Consider the following 19,114-nt stretch of genomic DNA (forward strand, 5'->3'; position numbering starts at 1 on the left):
ATTGGCACAGGACAGAGCGGAGTTTAGGGCTGTTGTACATAGGGTCGCTATGAGTCGCAGGCGACTCGACGGCACATAAAAACAACAAGAAATTGCATAGGAGGAAATTGCCCAACTTTCTCCTGTGGAGCAACTGGTGGATTTGATTGATGTGCCTTTGGGTTGGCAGCATAGCTCTTTACCATTAGGCAACAAGAAGCCCCTAAATATACTAGTTGTTGTTGTGTACAGTGGGGTCAGAACCAACCCAAACCTGACCCCTCTAGCGCATTTTCAGAGGCAGTAAATTCCATGAGAGGCGATTGCCCATCGTTGTCTTCCAGGGAGCAGCTGATGGATTTGAACTCTGTGCATTCAGGATTGCACCACAGCTTCTTAACACGTGGCCACCATAATGCCCTAAAATACACTAGTTGTTTCCGTGTGCCATCGAGTTGGAACTGACTCATAGCTTACCCTCCAGCAGGTTTTCAGAGGCAGTTAATCACATGCGAGGAGGTTGCCCATAGTTCTCCCATGGAGCAGTTAGTGGGATTTTAGAATTTTTGTTTTCTTGACGTTGAGCGAATATGTTTTGAAAGCTGTAGTCTCCTTCAATAAGTGCTTCGTTTCCTCTTTGCTTTCTGCAAGTTCAGGTTGTCTCATCTGTATAAGATAGGTTGGTGATGAGTCTTCCCTAATCCTATGCCACATTCTTCTTCATATGGCTTCTTCTCAGGTTACTTACCAAGCAAAAGAACAATGAATAATTAAGGTATGGAAATTTTTATCTGTAAATTGCTAAGATTTCTGGACACATATTACTGATGCTGTTTCATTTGCTATCGAGTCAGAGGTGGTAAATCTCACTGATGGAGATTTTCTTAATCAATAGAACCTAATAAAGGAGTTCAATTTTTTTTTTTTTAAATAAGTGTGCTGGGGGTGGGGTGAGCGGGGAAAAAAGTGCAACAATGAATGAATGAATGGAAATCCAAAATCTCTGTAGATGTTCATTGAAATTAATTTTAAAAAAGTGTGCACATGTTGGTCTATTATGGGAACTTTATTCAGGGAAAATGGAAATTGTAAATCTATATACCTAAACTCCTCAAGGTATTGAAGATGAAAGCAGAAGCTGCCTGTGACAAAATGCCCTTTAGTGACATTAACTAGAGCCACATGGTGGACTGACTCCTCGTATTCCCTCTGTGTGTGTGCTTCTGTGAGATGCAGGTTTTTGTAGATTGTGCCAACAGTGATAGCTTCCAAGTCAGAGCTTGTTCTTATTAAAAGAAGAAATGTGCCTATACTATCAAAATGGCATTTCCCCAAGGAGAGAATCATATTATGGTTCATTAGAAAATATGAGACTCATATGATTTCATGCCTATAAATTAAAAAATATACATCTATATATTTATATTTCTAGTCTATGAATCATTTATTCCATGCTAGTAATTCTCACGCTTTCATAGAGGGGAGTTCTCACGGCTGTCACTCTGTTGACTCCAGGGCTACTTCACCAGCTACTTTTGCACCCATTTGACAAGCAGAACAAGTCTTTCTGCAGGGGATTTGGAACTGACAACTCCAGTCTAAATCATTGCTCTCTGTCAATCTGCCATCAGTAAAGAGGTTTTGAAAATAGGAAAAAATTAATCAGGGGCCATGGTTAATGATCATTAGAACATCCATTTGGAAAATCGGTTGCTTTATCTGAGGTACATTGTGCTTTGTTGAGGAATGAAGAGACTGGTTCGTATTGAAAGGGTAAAGAAATGACCCAATTATCTCTAACTTTCATTGGATACATAAAAACAAAGAACTATTGGAAATCAAAGGCAGGCAAAAAGGAGGCAGATTTCAATGTGTTGAATGGATGGATCAATTTTCCTTTACAAGCAATGTTTCAAATACTTGGATAAGTGTGCAGCCACCTACACAATATTGTGCTTCTTTAGTCTGTTTTCAAATACCATTAGAAATCAGAGATGCAAACACATCAATTCCCTCAGACATGTGGGATGAGTTCAGGTAGTGGAAGTGTCAAATTGCAATAAATAATAAGAAAAAAAGAGGAAATATAGATTATATTGTCAGATATGATAAATGTCCTGCTCTCAGGCTTAATGCAATTAGCCAAGACTGACTGAATGCCAGGCACTTTTATAACCTGTTTATATTTGATAACTTCTTTAGTCTGTACAACGAACCCACGAGATTCATGAATTCTGAGGAACCTCAGGCTCTAAGAAGTTACTTTGTTCTGAATCACAGTGCTAATAATTTGACAGAGTTGATGTTGTATTTTAGAGGCCAATTTTAGAGATCAAATTCTTAACAATTACACTGTCCTGCATAGTTGAATAATTATGAATTCTGCTCAAGAAAGAGCACTAGGAAATTCCTTCCCTGGATTTTCATTCCTGTTTATATTGAAACTTGCCTCCTTGCTAGTATCTCAGTTCCTGTCTCACCTAGTACTTTTCCTACTGCTCTTGTCACTAAGGGAGCTCCGATAGCCTAGTGGTAAGGAGTTGCATTATTAACCCAAAGGCAAACAGTTTGAGTCCACCAGTTTGATTTCCATGAAAGAAAAATGATCAATCTCCTCTCATGTGTTTACAGACTTCAAAAATCCACTGGAGAGTCAACTATAAGTAGGTACTGCCTGGATGGACCATAACAGTAACATAGCCTATTACTATGCCTTCTTCCTTTTGGGGCTAGAATCTTCTGTTCCATTAGTCTATGCACATAACTATTTTTATCCCAGTGCCATCCAACTAGGTTATCTTTATAGTTAATTTTAATATCAGATGGAGTGATCTTTGACCTTTTGTACTAAATTTTTTGAGGTATTTTAAAGGCTCTGCCTTTCCATGCAACTTCTTTTTAATTCTATTTTAAAAAGTAACACCCTCTATTCCATTTCTCACCATCCTATTCCAACGCCCTGGAGGCAACAACTGTCAACTGCTTGCCTTATAGGCTCTTTTGGTTGTTTCTCTTTATTGTTAAGTAATACGCTTATATTGCTGCCTCTTGATTTATCAGCTATCAGCATCATGTATATGTCTTAGCTGTGATGTAAATTCTTATCTCACATCAGTTCAGCACTATCTCACCTTTCTTCTCCCTATAATTAACCATTCAATATATATATACTTACATCTTTTTTCTTGACTACCTAATTTTTAAGATGTTACTACTATTCCCTGTAATTCTTTTATCTCAAATCTGTTGTTTTTTTTAATATGTCAACATTTCAAAAATATTTTTAATAATCTTTTTTAATGACAATTTGGAACAAGGCATGAGTAATTGATTTAATTGAGAGGGAAGGGAAAATACATTAAAAAAAGTTTATACAAAGAAACCATTGTGAGTGGTTGGTAGGGACAAGAAGGATGAGAATGGAATTTGAAAGAAAAATATATGTTAATAATTAGATGAAGAGGAATTTTTAAAATTCCTATTCAACATACAACTCATATATAACTGTTGGTATTTAATTGTAACATTTTTCTATAATGCCAAATAATAATAATCCTTACATTTTACTAATTTAAAGGTCCCTAACATCAAGTTGTAACAGTGTACCCTGTCTCCACCAATTTCTCAAAATTGTGTCATAGTTTGGAAATTTGAACTATTCACTTCTTGAGTCGAAAACTGTCAACTTTTTTTAAAGAAAAATAAACTTTTAAAAAATTAATTTCAGTGAACATTTACAGAGATTTTGGCTTTCCATTCATTCATTGTTACACTTTAAAGAAAAATAAACTTTTAAATTGATGTAAATGCATACATTTTTAAAAACACAAATTATAACTATAGCGTGATGAATTTTCATATTAAATAAAATATTTCTAGTATTCCCAGGAGCCCCCTATACATTCTTCCCCACAGTCATTACTTCTTCTCCGATAGTAAGCCTTATCTTGTCTTCAATTGGTTTATTTTGTTTTGCCTGATTTTGAACCTCATATAAATCAAATGATATCATATTAATCCTTTGGTGTGGCTTTTTAAGTTTAATATTAGGTTTCTGGTCTCCTTTTTGATGCTGTTGGGTGCTATTGTGTCAACTATGACCCCTAGCAACCCTATGAACCACAGACTGGACCTTTGCCCTGCCATCATCTCCATCAGACATTATTGTAGTCACTGTGTCAATATATGTTGTTGAAGGCCTTTCTTTTCTGACCCTCCACCTTTCCCAAGGATTGACCCCTCCTAAGTAGATAAAAAGATAAAAAGAAGTTTTACCAACTTTGCTTCTAAGGAGTACTTCCTTTAAGACATACTTGTGTCCTTGGCAGTCTATGAAATATTCAACACTTTTGACCAACAGCACAATTCAAAGACAATTATTCTTTGGTTTCCTTATTGATTGTTTTATTTATAGTATATTATTATTATAATATTTATGTTTATATGTAGTATATTATTATATTATATATTATTTATTTCTCTTGTAATCTTCAGTAATATCATCATTTTCTTGGACTCCGTGGACTCAGATGTCCACTGATGGACATTTGGGTTTTTCCTAGTTATATTACTGTGAATAATATGGCTTTACATATTCTTATATTTGTTTTGGATGGGTTTCAAATTGTAGTTGTGATTTTTTTAACATTTTATTATTTTTCTGGTATCAACCTTGTGTTAACGTTTTTCAGGGAATTTGGTTTTTTTTATTTTATTTTCTACTTTTATATTTATTATTCTATTTTTTTCTTTATTTGGTTTTACAATGTTATACTAGTTTTCTTAGTTCAAAAATAGTCTTCCCTTTAAGTATAGCATTTGGCATATCTATTTCATTTTAAGGTACCATATTTCTTTATAATTCAGTCTGAAATATGTTCTAATTTCTATTTTTATTTTGTATTTACTTCATTGATTATTTAGAGTGCAACGCATCATTTTTTGGTCTTGAGAGAATCAATACCAAAGAAAAAAATATTCTCATTTTTCAATTTCTTTGCAATATATAGAGATTTTCTATAAAGCCTAGAATATGGACAATTTTTACAACTATTCCTGTTTTTTGAAAATATGTATGTCTTATTTAGTTGTTTGGAACACAAATTAAGATCAAGCTTGTTAATTACATATTTTTTTACTCTCTATCTTCATTATATTCTTTCTTCCCATGTATTCTATCATTATAAAAAATGTGTTTAATTATCCATTTTCATTATGGACTTTTTCCTTTTATTGTTTCTATCAAGTTTTACTTTCTAAATTTTGACACTATATAATTAATAGATGCACCATTATTTTGATCTTATCAAAAAGCCTTTATCTAGGGATACATTGCTTTTTCACCTTCATGCTTTTTTTGTCTGACATGGGCATAATCTTTCTTTACTCATATTATTTATAACATATATATTTCTTATATTACTATTTGTAAATATTTTATTGCCTTATTATTTTTAATAGGGAGCTCTGGTAGCCTAGTGGCAAGAAGCTGCATTATAATCTGTAGGATACATGGTTCAAGGCCACCAGCTGCTCTGTGGAATAAGGATGGGCAATCTTCTCTCATGCAATTAACTGCCTCTGAAAACCCACCAGAGGGTCAGCTATGGATAGGTTCTGACTTTATGATAAACAACAACAGTGTGTGTGTGTGTGTGTGTGTGTGTGTGTGTGTGTATGCCTAGTGGCAAGAAGCTGCAATCCCAAAGGCACTTTGTTCGAGGCCACCAGTGCTCCACGAGAGAATGGACAATCTCCTCCTGTTCAATTAACTGCCTCTGAAAACCCTCTAGAGGATCACCTATGGGGAGATATATATATATACACACATATATCTACATATATCTCTATATAGACATCTATATAATCTATATCTATATCTGTATCTCCCGATAGATAGATAGATAGATAGATAGATAGATAGATAGATAGATAGTTTGGTCTATCATTCCAATCTTGATTTTGTACTTTTCATCCATTTATATTTTATGTAACAATATACACAAAATATATATGCCTTTTCTATTTTACATTTGTCCCTTCTGTGTCATGCTCCTTTTCCTTTTATAACTTTACTTCTTTTTGTGTAATCTATTTCTTTAATATCAATAGAACCTAGCCGACCAGAGTTATACTGTGAATTTCTCTATGTATATGATGGACTCTTGAAGCCCTTATGCTTCTCTGAGATACTTACCTAGAAACTCTATTTCCTAGGTTTACTCTCAGTACTAAATATGAAGATATTTGTAAGAATCCGTAACATGATGTTTGGCATATAATGACATGTAATTGATTGAATCTGAAATATGTATTTAAAACTTACTATAGAGAAAACTTAGCAGGCACCTCTAGTGGCAAGGAATTGTGCTATTAACCTAAAGGCACATGGTTAAAATCCACCAGTTTCTCTGTAGGAAAATGATGAGCAGTCAACTCCATGCAATTTACTGTCTCTGAAAACCCACTGGAGGGTTAGGTATGAGTTAGTTAGAACTTGACGGTACTCAACAACATTGGAATATGTATAATATACATACAAAAAAGAAGCTAATAAGATTTATACTACAGTAATGATGGATGATGAAGAGATTTAGATTGTTTACAGTTTTGGTTTGCTTGGATCCACAGTAAACACTCTTGGCACCAGCAGCCAGGAAATTAAAAGACATATTGTTATGGGAAAGTCTGTGGTTAGAGACCTCTCTAAAGTGCTGAAGTTCAAAGATGTCAGTCTGGAGATTAAGGTGTGCCTGATTGATACAGGCCATGGTCTTTGCAATCACTTGCTATGCATCGGAGAGCTAGACAATGACTAGGGATGATAGAAGGAGAATTGATGCCTTTGAGCTGTGGTATTGGAGAAGAGTATTGAGTGTACCATGTACTGCTAGGAAAACAAACAGGTTTGTCCTGGAGAAGGTGAAGCCGGGCTGCTCCTTGGAAGCAAGGAATCTGAAGCTTTATCTGACATACTTTGGACATGTTGTAAGGAGGGACCAGTCCTTGTAGAGGGATGCCATGCTTGGGAGGGTGGAGAGACAGCGCAGGATAGGAAGACCCTCAATGAGATGGATTGATTCAGTGACTTGGGTAATGGGGACAGGTGTCTCAGAGATGGTGAGATTGGCACAGGATAAGGCAGAGTTTAGGGCTGTTGTACATAGGGTCATTATGAGTCACAGGTGACTTGACGGCACATAACAACAACACCAGCAGTAATGATTGGAAATGCTTTCAGAATTTCCTTTACTGCTTTTGTGCAATGTATTATTAGTCTAAAAAACACTGATTGAATGCATGTTGCTCAGTGTGAAATAGAAATATTAATTTAAAACAAAAATGTTTCAAAAACATTTAACAAATTTAGGTAGGTAACTCTATTCCATTGACTATTTTTGTGCTCAACTTATTTTCACAAGGGAAAAAAAATCATTACTTGCTGAAGGTATAGAGTGAATGCAAGAGGCACTAAAGATAAAATGCAATGTGTCATGGTTAAGATGACATCTTGAAATGACATCAGAATCATATAAGTCTTCTAAGGTTCCAAACTGTTATTTGTAGGATCAAAGTAGACTCAACCAGCACATAACAATACAGCCTTCTATATTCATAAACAACAACTATTAAATAAAAGTGTGAGTACTTTATTCACACTTTTAGTATAAAAAATTACTACATTTTACTTGTTAATATCACAGCAGTGTGTCAGGTTCCCAGAGTAATGTAGATTCATTTCCACCTTGTCTGAACTTCCTTCACCATGGAGATCTGTGATTTTGAAGAGAGCTAGTTATCTGGAACATGGCATTATTTCCAGCCACGGTGAGAATGAGAACTATTTTAACTGTTTGGCACTCGAGCAGCTACAGTGGTATTTCCCGTACTAATTAGAATATAAAAATACCAATTCTAAGTGGCTGCCAAGGTTCAAAGAGGAAACTCAGAGTCTGAACATTTATGAGAAGTTTTTATAATAACCAAAAGGGGATTATTCAACTGAAGAAGGACTAAGTTGCATGTAATTTAAGTCTTAAAAGAACAGTATTTTTAAAGGGTCACTTCCGACGTATTAGCCCACCCACTATTCAAGCCCTACATGTAACCAGAAAATGAGGTAATCTAACTCTCATTAACCAGACAAAATGTTACAGGATAGAACATTTGAGACTCATTGCATTTATTTTTTAAAGAGCAGTCCAGAGCAATAAGGACATCATAAAAGACATTCGTGTAAAGGTAACCACGAAAGCAAAATTAGAAACTTTCCTAAATTGAAAAAGGGAAAAAAAAACTCTCACCAAAATACAAAATGTTACATAAAGAGAAAGTAAAACTGTCCATGTAGAGAAATGCAACGCACCCCCCACCCCCTCAGAGTGTAGTGCGATGCATGTTGATCTGCAACCAAAAGATCCACAGTTTAAATTCCCAGCTACTCTTTTGAAGAAAAATGGGTGGTCTTTGGTATGATTTACAGTCTTGGAAATCCAATGGGTGGTCACCATGAATCGACTGGACCAAATTAACCAAGAATCTCCTTGACAGCTGTCGTGCCTCTGTGTGTGTGTGTGTGTGTGTGTATGTATTTAACATGGTTAATACATTCAAAAAGTCATTCATTCATACTCTCTCTTTTTATATGTATGTGTGCATATGTGTGAAAAGGTACTTGCTTGTATATTTCTGTTGTAATGATTAACATGATTGACTGCTGAACAACAACAACAAAACAAACAAACAAACAAACAAACCAACCACATGGCAATTCTAATCCATCAGCTACTCCAGTGGGAAAAGAGATGCTCTGACACTCTGCTTCCGTGAGGACTACAGCTTTGGAGAGCCTATGAAGGAACACTTCCAATCTATCCTGTAGGGCTGCTATAGGATCATTGTTAGTTGGAATTGCCTGAATGGCTGTGACTTATGCATAAACACACACACACACACACACACACACACACAGAGTCAGGAATCAACATCAAAACACATGCGTGTGTGCACACACACACATACACACACACAAGGGAATCAACATCAAGAAGGAAACACAAGGCATTCACATTAAGATCAGAAATAATTAGATAAAAATGACCACTATGAAATAAAACAAAGTACATAGATTGATAAGAATTAGGAAAGAAGTAAGATTATCTGTGTTTACAGCTATTATGATAGAATATTTTTAAAATCTTAGAGATTCAAAATTAATCCAGTAAAAATCAATAGAAAATTCAGTAAACTGCTAGACTCTGAAAGAAACAAATTATTATTATCTTTCGTACATATATAAAGAAACACAGTTTGAAAGAAACTTGAGAAAGAAAAATTTAAAACATTGTGCTAAACCTGTCTGAGAAAACTCCTAAGCACTCAAAGAAAGTAAAAATTATAATTGAAAAACTGAAGATATAAATGGGATTCAACTGCTGTGGTTGAGTCAGAGCCAGTACATAGCTGAGTCTCCTGAGGGTTTTCGGGGGTTAAATCACAAGGGAGGAAATTGTCCAGTTTTCTCCTTTGGGGCTGCTGGTGGATTTGAACTGCTACCTTTCTTCAGGTTAACAATCTGATGTCTTACAAGTACACCATCAGAAATGTGATCATTTCCTGAAAAATACAGTGCATTTTGTTGTTATTGGAGATAAACAATTTGAATCTTCCACTAATCCTGAGGTTGTGCTGTTCTTCATTTGATTTAGTTTCTTGGTTCATTTGCTAAGCATACAGAGTCACTTGCGATGCGTCAGAGAGTTGGACAATGTCTAGTGAGGATAGAAGGAGAACTGATGCCTTTGAGCTGTGGTGTTGGAGAAAAGTATTGAATATACCATGGACTGCTAAGAAAATGAACAGCTTCAACCTAGAGAGAGTTAAACCAGGCTGCTCCTTGGAGGCAAGGATTCTGAGGCTTCATCTGACATGCTTTGGACATGCTACAAGGTGGGACCAGTCCTGGGAGAAGGAGCCATGCTTGGGAGGGTGGAGGGACAGCACAGGAGAGGAAGACCCTCTATGAGGTGGATTGGTTCAGTGCTGGGGTAATCGGGGTAGAGTGTCTGAAGTAGTGAGATTGGCACAGGATAGAGCAGGGTTTAGGGCTGTTGTACATAGGGTCGCCATGAGTCGCCGGTGACTCGATGGCACTTAACAACAACAGAGTAAAAAGTGTGGTGACAAAGACACAACCCCAACACACATTTTCTATTTTTAGACCTTACAGTTTTGCTGTGTTCAGTTTGAATGACAGACAGGTTCCACACGAGCACAATTTAATATTCAGGAATTCTTATATGCAATATGGCCCATACTTTTTATGATTCACATAGTCCCATCCGTTTGCATAGTCATTAAAACACAGGTAAACCTATCTCTGGTATTCTTTACTTTCAGCCAAGATCTATCCATTGTTAGCAATGACATCCCCTATTCCACATCATCTTCTGAATCCAGTATGAATTTCTGGAAGTTCTCTATCAATTTACTGTAGAAATAGTTCCTGAATTATCTTCAGTAAAATTTTACTTGTGTATAATATTAGTTTTCTTCAGTACTTTCTATGGTTTTAAGTTACCATTATTAGAAACAGACAGATATATTGACCTCTTCTAGTCATTTTTTCAGGTAGCTATTTTCCAAATATTTGAAATGGACACGTCAGTGCTTCTTAAAGGCTGTAAATCTTCAGGGGGAAAAGATTTCCCTCCCAGAGCTGCTGGTGGACACAAACTACTAGGCATGCTTGACCTTTTTGTTGGCATTGCAACATGCAACATGACCACAAGAATGCGTATAGATTATATAGTTGGGTTGTAATGGGTTTATTATTCAAAATGGATTTCCTAGCTATTGGTTTTGACTTTCACTCATTGTCTAGGTGGGTTCCTAAAATAGAGTGTGTGTAAAGTAATTATTGTGGAATTAGCCAGTTTTCCAGAGCAAAAGTGTCATTTTAAACAGTAAGGTGTGCCTGATTCAAGTCATGGTTTATCCTATCACTCACTATGCATCTGCAAGCTGGACAATGAATAAGGATGACCAAAGATGAAAGCAATGCCTTTGAACTGTGGTCTGGGAGAAGAGTACTGAATATCCCATGGTCAGCTAAAAGAACAAACAGATATGTCTTGGAGAAAGTGGAACCAGAGTGCTCCTTGGAGGCAAGGATAATGAAGCTTTATCTCATGTACTTTGTGCATGTTGTTAGGAAAGGCTATTCTTGGAGAGAGACATCACGCATGGAAAGGTGGAGGCTCGGCAGAGGAGAGGAAGACCCTCAGTGAGGTGGACTGATACTTGGCAATAGACTCAAGTGTACCAACGATGATGAAGACAGCACAAGATAAGAGAGGGCTCAGATTTGCTGTTCATAGGGTTGCTATGAGTCATACTTAACTCGATGGCACCTAACAACAACAATACCAAATTTAAATTGAGCAACTTTACCAACAGAGGTGAGAATCTTACCATCGGCAAGAAAAAATCATGCAGAGAGTGCTACATACGTCCTTTGGGTCAGAGAGAGATTCCTGCATCAAAAAACCTGTGCACTCACCTGAGAAGCCTTAAGAAATTGTATCTTTTCACCAATCTGAAAAGTAGCCTATTAACTTCCTTAGTAAACCACATAACTGTGAGTATGGCAGTTGCAATGGTTTTTTTTCCCCCCTAATGGATCTTTGAACCCTGTAGTAGACAATATGATTGGTGTTGGAATTAGTAGAAGTAGGCCCAGGAGTGTGGGGGCTCAAGTCTGACACTATTTTTTTCTGTGGATGCTGTTTCTGAGGACAGTCTCCCCTTGAGACTAACAATCAGAAGCAGCCACCTCATGTTACCTATACTCTGTATAATAGATAGTATATAATAGTTATTGATATTAAGTTCCTTGCTTCTGATACTGGCTGTGTGGTTTTGTAGAAGAATGCTTTCTTCATAAAAAAAAAGTACAGACTGAACTATTTAGATGTCAAGTGTCACGTTAGCTACAATTTATATTCATATGTTTCCTATAAAATGATATACATACAGAAAGTCCCTAGATGAAGGCACATCTCATTATTTTAATTCTTTGATATATTTGGAATTGTTTTTTTAAATGTCTGGAGGAGAAATGACTAGCTGGAACAAAACTTAATTTAAATAGCGACTGTGTTTTATTTATTTTTTGCTTCATCAGAATTTGAACTTTTATTTTAATAATGTTAAAAATGAGTAAATTTACTGACCACTGTATACAAATAATGCCATCGAACGTTTGTGATATTTGAAACATGTTACTGTTGTTAGGTACCATCCAGTTGACTGTAGCTCATAAACCACATGTCAAACTCTTACCTTATGTTGCACTGTGCTCACAGTTTCTGCCATGGTCAAGTCACTGTGTCAATCCACTTCACTGAGTTACTGACTTTCTACTTTTCTAAGCATGATGTCTTTTCCCAAAGACAGAGACCTCCAGACAACATGGCCATAGTATGTGTGATGACGTTTCGCTGTCCTTGCCTCCAAGGAGCAGCCTGGTTGCACTTCTTCCAAAACAGTTTTGCTTGCTCTCTTGACAGTCAATGGGATATTCAGTACTCTTCACCAACAGCACAGTTCAAAGGCATTACTTCTTATTTGACCTTCCTTTTTCATAGTCCTTGTTCTCTGAGATGTCGTAGGAGACAAAATAGTGTATTTGTTAGATGGTAGATTATCGAATAAGGGATCAAAATGTGTTATGAAGTTAATGGACACTATGGACCATTTGATTATTTTGAGTGTTGGTATTTCATAATACCAACTTTATAATAGTTGATATTTCATTCTCCTGAGAATTCTCATGAAGAGGAAAGTCACAGTATCTGGATGATTTCCTGGAGATTGAATAATCCTCTTTCAAGTTCAAAAGCTAAAGATTAAGCCATTGGCTTAAATTTCTACCTAGAGAAATACTAAAAACAAAACACAAAGAAACAAAAACCCAAAACAAAACAAAACTCAAACCCCAAAAAATCCAAAAGGCTATAAAGAACAAAAGGAAAACCAAGGCTGTTGCTGACTACTTGATACTGACTCATGGTGGCCACATGCATAATGGAGCACAACTGTTCCACAGAGTTTTCTTACTTATAATTTAGAAAAATGACAAATTCCATAAGGAAGCAAATAAACAGATCTTTTTCCCTTTTGTGCCACCACTGGATGATTTCAAATACTCTGCTTTTAGGTTTATACATGAACACAAACTGTTGGTACCATTCTTAAGTTGTTATTATTAGATGTCATCAAGGTGACCCTGGCTCACAGTGCCTGTATGAACAATACAATGAAACTCTGCTGCATCCTGCACGGTCCTCACCAACTCCACCAGGCTTAAGCCCTTTGTTGTAGCCACTGTGTCTATGTATCTTGTTGAAGGTCTTCCTCCTTTTTGCTTATTCTCTACCTTATCAAGCATGATCACTTTCTCCAGATACTGTTCCTTCCTGGTAACACAGCCAAAGTATGTGAGGCATAGTCTCACCATCCTTGCCTCTAAAGAGTATTCTGGTTATATTTTTCCAGGATGGATTTGTTTGGTTTTTGGATAGCCCATGAAATACTCAATATTCATTACCAACACAATTCAAAGATGCTGATTTTCCATTTTTCTATCTTATTTGCTGTAAAATTTCATGGGAATATGAAGTGATTGAAAATATGATGGTTAGGGTTATATATATCTCAGATTTTAAAATTACATCTTTGCACTTTAAAGAGCATCTTAGCATCAGAGTTGCACATGGGTGTGTTGCATTTGATTTATTGACTGATATTTCCAGTGGTTTTGATAATGGACCCAAGTCATCACCTGATAAATGATGTCCAAAAATTCTTTTGAAATAAATCACTAGCAAAGGTGAATTATGAAGGTGAATTGGAGTTAACCTGTCAAATGAGTGTAGGCCATTCTTATAGGAATAAAGAACTATATATGCAAGGAGCTAGAATAAAACGACATTGCACAGGGGGAATGTCACACTAACAGAAGACCACTGTGGTTGAAGCACACAAGACTGGCAGATAACTTGCAAGAAACAAAGCTAGAGAGATAGGTAATCACTGATCTTGTCTCTGAAGGGTTGACTTGGAAGTAGTTAAATCTTTTCAAGATAACTCCTTATAATCTCTCCATCTATACTGACACACCGTCCCAAAGCCTGGTATCTAGTCTACAGAAGGTTAAGTGTGCCGGTTGTACTTCCTTTCTTTCTTAGGTTATTAGGAAACCATCTTGGGCAGCCCCTCTTTCACATGTGATACTACAATTAGTTAGCAAAGGCAAGAGAAAGTCTTTAAGATGTTAATTGTTGCCACCACGCAGTGTCTCATACCTTGTCTTGGTTTAGTACCAAAATAATTTCTTCTGCACATGTAAATGAACAGTCATATCCTCCTCTAAGTGGAATGTTTGGTTTTGTTTTGATTCAATATCAAAAAGGCTAATTTTTAAGGTATATGGTCTTATTGATTTTAACAGGAGAGAAGAAGGCAGGCATTTGATTTTCCTCTTTCTCAATGACTTTTCAGTTCCTTGCCTTTCCTCTTAATGGACACTGCATGATGCAAAGTATTTAGAAGTAACTCACCGTGCATGTGCATCAGTAGGGCCACGGCAGGGTTCACAATTTTCCAGACTACACTCATGATCCATCAGTATATGGGAAACACTTTACTCAATTTGAGAAAGGATAGAGTGAGATCAGCATCACGAGTGGGTCCCCCTTCCATACTCAGAAGGCTAATCCTGTACGCAGATGTTCTACACTCACCCTTCCTGTGTTTTAGTCCTTGAGACATTTATTCCTCAAAAACAATCAGAGAAATGGGGTGGGCCCAGAGTCATATGGTACCTGTACACAGGCAAGTACAGAAGTTACTGTGTGGCCAGAATAAGGGGAAGACTTCTCTGATAAAGAGAAGAGACTTAAGAAAACATAGTTCCCAGCTTCCTTCTCAGATAATGTTCTAGTCCCAAGGCTTTTACTTAGGCAATCTGGGTGGGAGGTGAAAAGGCAGACCAACTAAGACCACTGTAACTTCTGGTATTAAAGCTATCAGAAGTCTTGTTGCTGTTATTGTTATGTGCCACCGAGTCACCAGTGACTCATAGTGACCCTATGTACAACAGCCCTAAATCCTGCTCTATCCTGTGCCAATCTCATTGTCTCTGACACATCTACCCCATTACTCCAGTCACTGAATCAATCTATCTCATTGAGGGTCTTCCTCTCTTGCACTGTCCCTCCACCCTCCTAAGCATCAAGTCCCTCTCCAATGACTGATCCCTCCTTGCAACATGTCCAAAGTATGTCAGAAAAAGCTTCAGAATCCTTGCCTCCAGGGAACAGCCTGATTTAACCCTCTCTAGGACAGACCTGTTTGTTCTCTTAGCAGTCCATGGGATACTCAATACTCTTCTCTAACAACACAGTTCAAAGACATCAATTCTCCTTCTATCATCCCTAGTCATTGTCCAGCTCTCTGATGCATAGCAAGTATTTGCAAAGACCATGGCTTGTATCAGGCGCACCTTAGTCTCCAGACTGACATCATTGTTCTTCAGTACCTTGTAGATGTCTCTGACAGCAGACTTTCCCAGTGCAATACATCTTTTAATTTCCTGGTTGCTGGTGCCAAGAGTGTTGATTATGGAGCCAAGCAAATTAAAGCTGTTTACAATCTCAGTCTCTTCAACATCCATCACTGTGCTGCCAATCCGCCCAGTGGTGAGAATCTGTTTTCATGATATTAAGTTTTAATCCATAATGAAGGCTGCCGTTCCTTGACCTTCTGCAGCAAGTGCTTAGGCTTGCTAAATTATATTAAGGCTTAAAATGACCTTAACACAAAAAATAAGCATGTAAAAATCTGAGGGGAAATGATGTACCTGTGTTTTTATCTGTCTTTATACTTGCTAGTCATATTAAGGTTTATAAACGGAATCAAAGGTGTGGTTACTGCTAAATGGTTACTAGCACAACGTGCTCATTTGGCTTACTGTTGAGTGGGCCCAGATTTTCACACTGTCCCACTCCTCCCAAAACACCTTCTCCCAGTGATGATATCACTTCTCTAAGACTATCCACACCACTTCCCTAAGTCCACACCACTTTTCACATCCACACTATTTCCCCTGCATGGACTCAAAATTCCCAGGACTCAATGGCCTGTGACTGGATTTGAGTTCCAGAAGCCCCAATCATCACAATTCACTCAATCATACATCTCAGGCATCTCTCAAGCAAGTCCTACTGGTCAAACTGTCATTTCACGTTTGTCATTGAATCCATTGTTTATCCCTCTGACAAACAAATGTGTTTTGGTTGTTAACTTCCTAGCTAAAATTATATATTTAGGAATAAAATTTATCAGATTAATGTCATAGATTGGAGGGATGAAGGGATTGACGTTTATCTTGATTCTGTAAAGATTTTGACTCTATCCACACTAATGAGAACTTGGAAAGTAGTCCGATATCAGTTCTCAGAGTGCATCAACCCTCTGCACTGAATAACCGATGTGCGTGTCATTGTCAGCTACTTATTAAACTTTGCAAAGTCTCTTGATTAATGAAGTAAAGGGCAAGATCTCTTTCCTTAATGTTGGCAAATGATCTAGTAATTTGACCAGAATGCTGTGTTTGCTTAGCTCTAAAAGCAACAAAACAAGATGATTTTGATTATTAAGTTCCAGAGAAAAATCAAAGAAATGAAAAAGCAAAGCCTGAATTTTTTGGGATCCTAACTAGATTAAGAAAAATGCCTTCTTCCTGTGGTGCTCATGCACTTTCAAATTCATTTTTCATTTAACTGCACACCTCAGGGGATTCATTTTACTTCAACGACTGCTTGTGGATCTAAAAAACCCATTTAACGCTTTTTTTATTTTCAAACCTTATCCAAACTTTGGAGATGGTTAAAAAAAGAAAAAAAGAACAGCTATGATGAGGTGGAATGCAGTCCTGCAGCCTAAGTGTTCAGTCAAATAGTCTTAAGTCTCTGAATTGTGAACTCCTTCCATTTGACTTGATTTTAGGGTCACATTGAGCTGGACCAACTGATGTGTCTTGAATTCACTGCTTTGAAGTGAAGAGTGAACTGTTTACTCGCTCCCATTGGGAATGCATTATGCTGTGAGAGAGCTTCCTGTTTGTCCTAGAGGGTTCCCCTGTGCTGAAAGAAGTCCTAATTTGGGTCAGCTGTCTCTACAGGGGCCTCCCTGACAGCTTTCCCGGGATAAGTGAGATCAGAAAAGCACCAGGCTGTCGCAACTTATGAGACTAAATGCTTGGTTGGGCCTCTTCTTTTGCACAGGTCTGTCACAGAAAATCACCTACATGTTAAGTCTAAACCAATCCAAACCTGTCATTCTCAGGTTGATTCCAACTCATGGTTGGGCCCTGTACCACAGAGTAGAACTGCTCAGAATGTTTTATTGGTTGTAAGTTTTGTTTTCTTTTTGGAGCTAAGCACTAAATCTTTATTCTATATCTGTACTTGTTTTTGTATTTGTCTTCTAGCTCAAGACTCACAGGAATCTTCGAAACAATGATTTGAAACTTACCCTATATGGTGCCACCCTCATCTCTGATATACTTGAACTCAATGGTACAATCAATCTATTGTTGAGGGTCTTCATCTCTTTCATTGGTCATTGACTCTGTACCTTTCGAAGTATAATATCCTTTTCCAAGAGCTGACCCCCTAACAGCATGCTCAAAGTATGTGAGGTGCAGCTTTGTCCTCCTCACCTCTAAGGAGCACCCTGGTTGCACTTTCCCTAAGACATGCTTCTTGTTTGTTCTTTTGGCTGACTCCAGAATACTGAAGAGCAATGGTATCACTCTGGAGACTAAGGTGTGCCTGATGCAGGCCAGGGTCTTTACCATTACTTGCTATGCATCAAAGAGCAGGACAATGACTTGGGATGATAGAAGGAGAATTGATACCTTTGAGCTTTGGTGCTGGAGAAGAGTATTGAATGTACCATGAACTGCTAGGAGAACAAACAGGTTCATCCTACAGATGATGAAGCAAGGCTGCTCCCTGGAGTCAAGGATTCTGAAGCTTCGTCTGACGTACTTTGGATATGTTGCAAGGAGGGACCTGTTGGAGAGGAACATCATGCTTAGGGGAGGGTGAAGGGACAGTGCAGGAGAGGAAGACCCTCTACGAGATGGATTGTTTCAGTGGCTGGAATAATGGGGGTGGGGGTGTCGGAGACAGTGAGGCTGGCACAGGACAGAGCAGGGTTTAGGGCTGTTGTACACAGGGTCACTATGAGAAGCAGGTGACTCAACAGCACATAACGACAGCAACAACAACATAGGATATTCAGTACTCTTCTCCACCACCACACCTGTGCTTTGTGTTTTGCACAATCAAGTCAGAAGTGATCCATAGCTGACCCTCCAGGAGGTTTGCAGAGGCAGTAAATTGCAAAGGACAAGATTGCCCATCTTTCTCCCATGAAGCAACAGGTGGATTCAAACCATACACTTTTGTGTTCACAGTGCATGTCCTCATTAGCAGTTATATGTAAACCACTTGTGCCACCCAAGGTCTTTGAAGTCAGAGAAATAGAACACATATCCCTGTGAGTGACACCTGCTGATCCACAGTGTGAGTTGTCTCTGATGTTCCTCAAGGCCATAGGAAGACAACTCCATGTGGATATTTTAGACAGTCTGTAGGACGACTGCCCAGAAAGAGTTGCACCTTTATTTGGTCTGACATGGGAAGGTGCTAAAGAACAAAAATAATCCTGGAACCACAGATGACTCAATGTCTGTATTTATCCATTCTGCAGTCAGGGACCAAAAGCTGAAAATGCCATCTTGCCAAAAATAACGGGCAATTAGAGTACACAGAGTCCGTCATACTACACATGGAGGCCAAGTGTTCTCATCAGTGTAGAGGAATAATTACACTGGCGTTTCCCATCTTTCATTTGTCCTAGTGTTACCTACTGAACTCCTTACTCTTTTGCATTTGAAAAGAAGTGAAGGGTTCTTTCTTGTTTACTTCTTTTGGATTCATCTAGGGCAGTAGCTTCACTTCTGCTTGTTCTTTCCAATCACATTCAGATCCAGGAACTACCA

At 37.7% G+C, this 19,114-nt stretch overlaps 1 protein-coding gene across 16 annotated transcripts in view; it reads left to right on the top strand.

Moving 5' to 3' along the window:
- The window catches only part of TRPM3 (transient receptor potential cation channel, subfamily M, member 3), a 790,873-nt gene that overhangs the window by 154,733 nt on the left and 617,026 nt on the right, over positions 1–19,114 (top strand). The window lies entirely within an intron of this gene.

This window comes from Elephantulus edwardii, unplaced genomic scaffold (assembly GCF_000299155.1).
Source record: "Elephantulus edwardii isolate Elephantulus edwardi_28Jun2011 unplaced genomic scaffold, EleEdw1.0 scaffold00141, whole genome shotgun sequence".
NCBI classification, from domain to species: domain Eukaryota; kingdom Metazoa; phylum Chordata; class Mammalia; order Macroscelidea; family Macroscelididae; genus Elephantulus; species Elephantulus edwardii.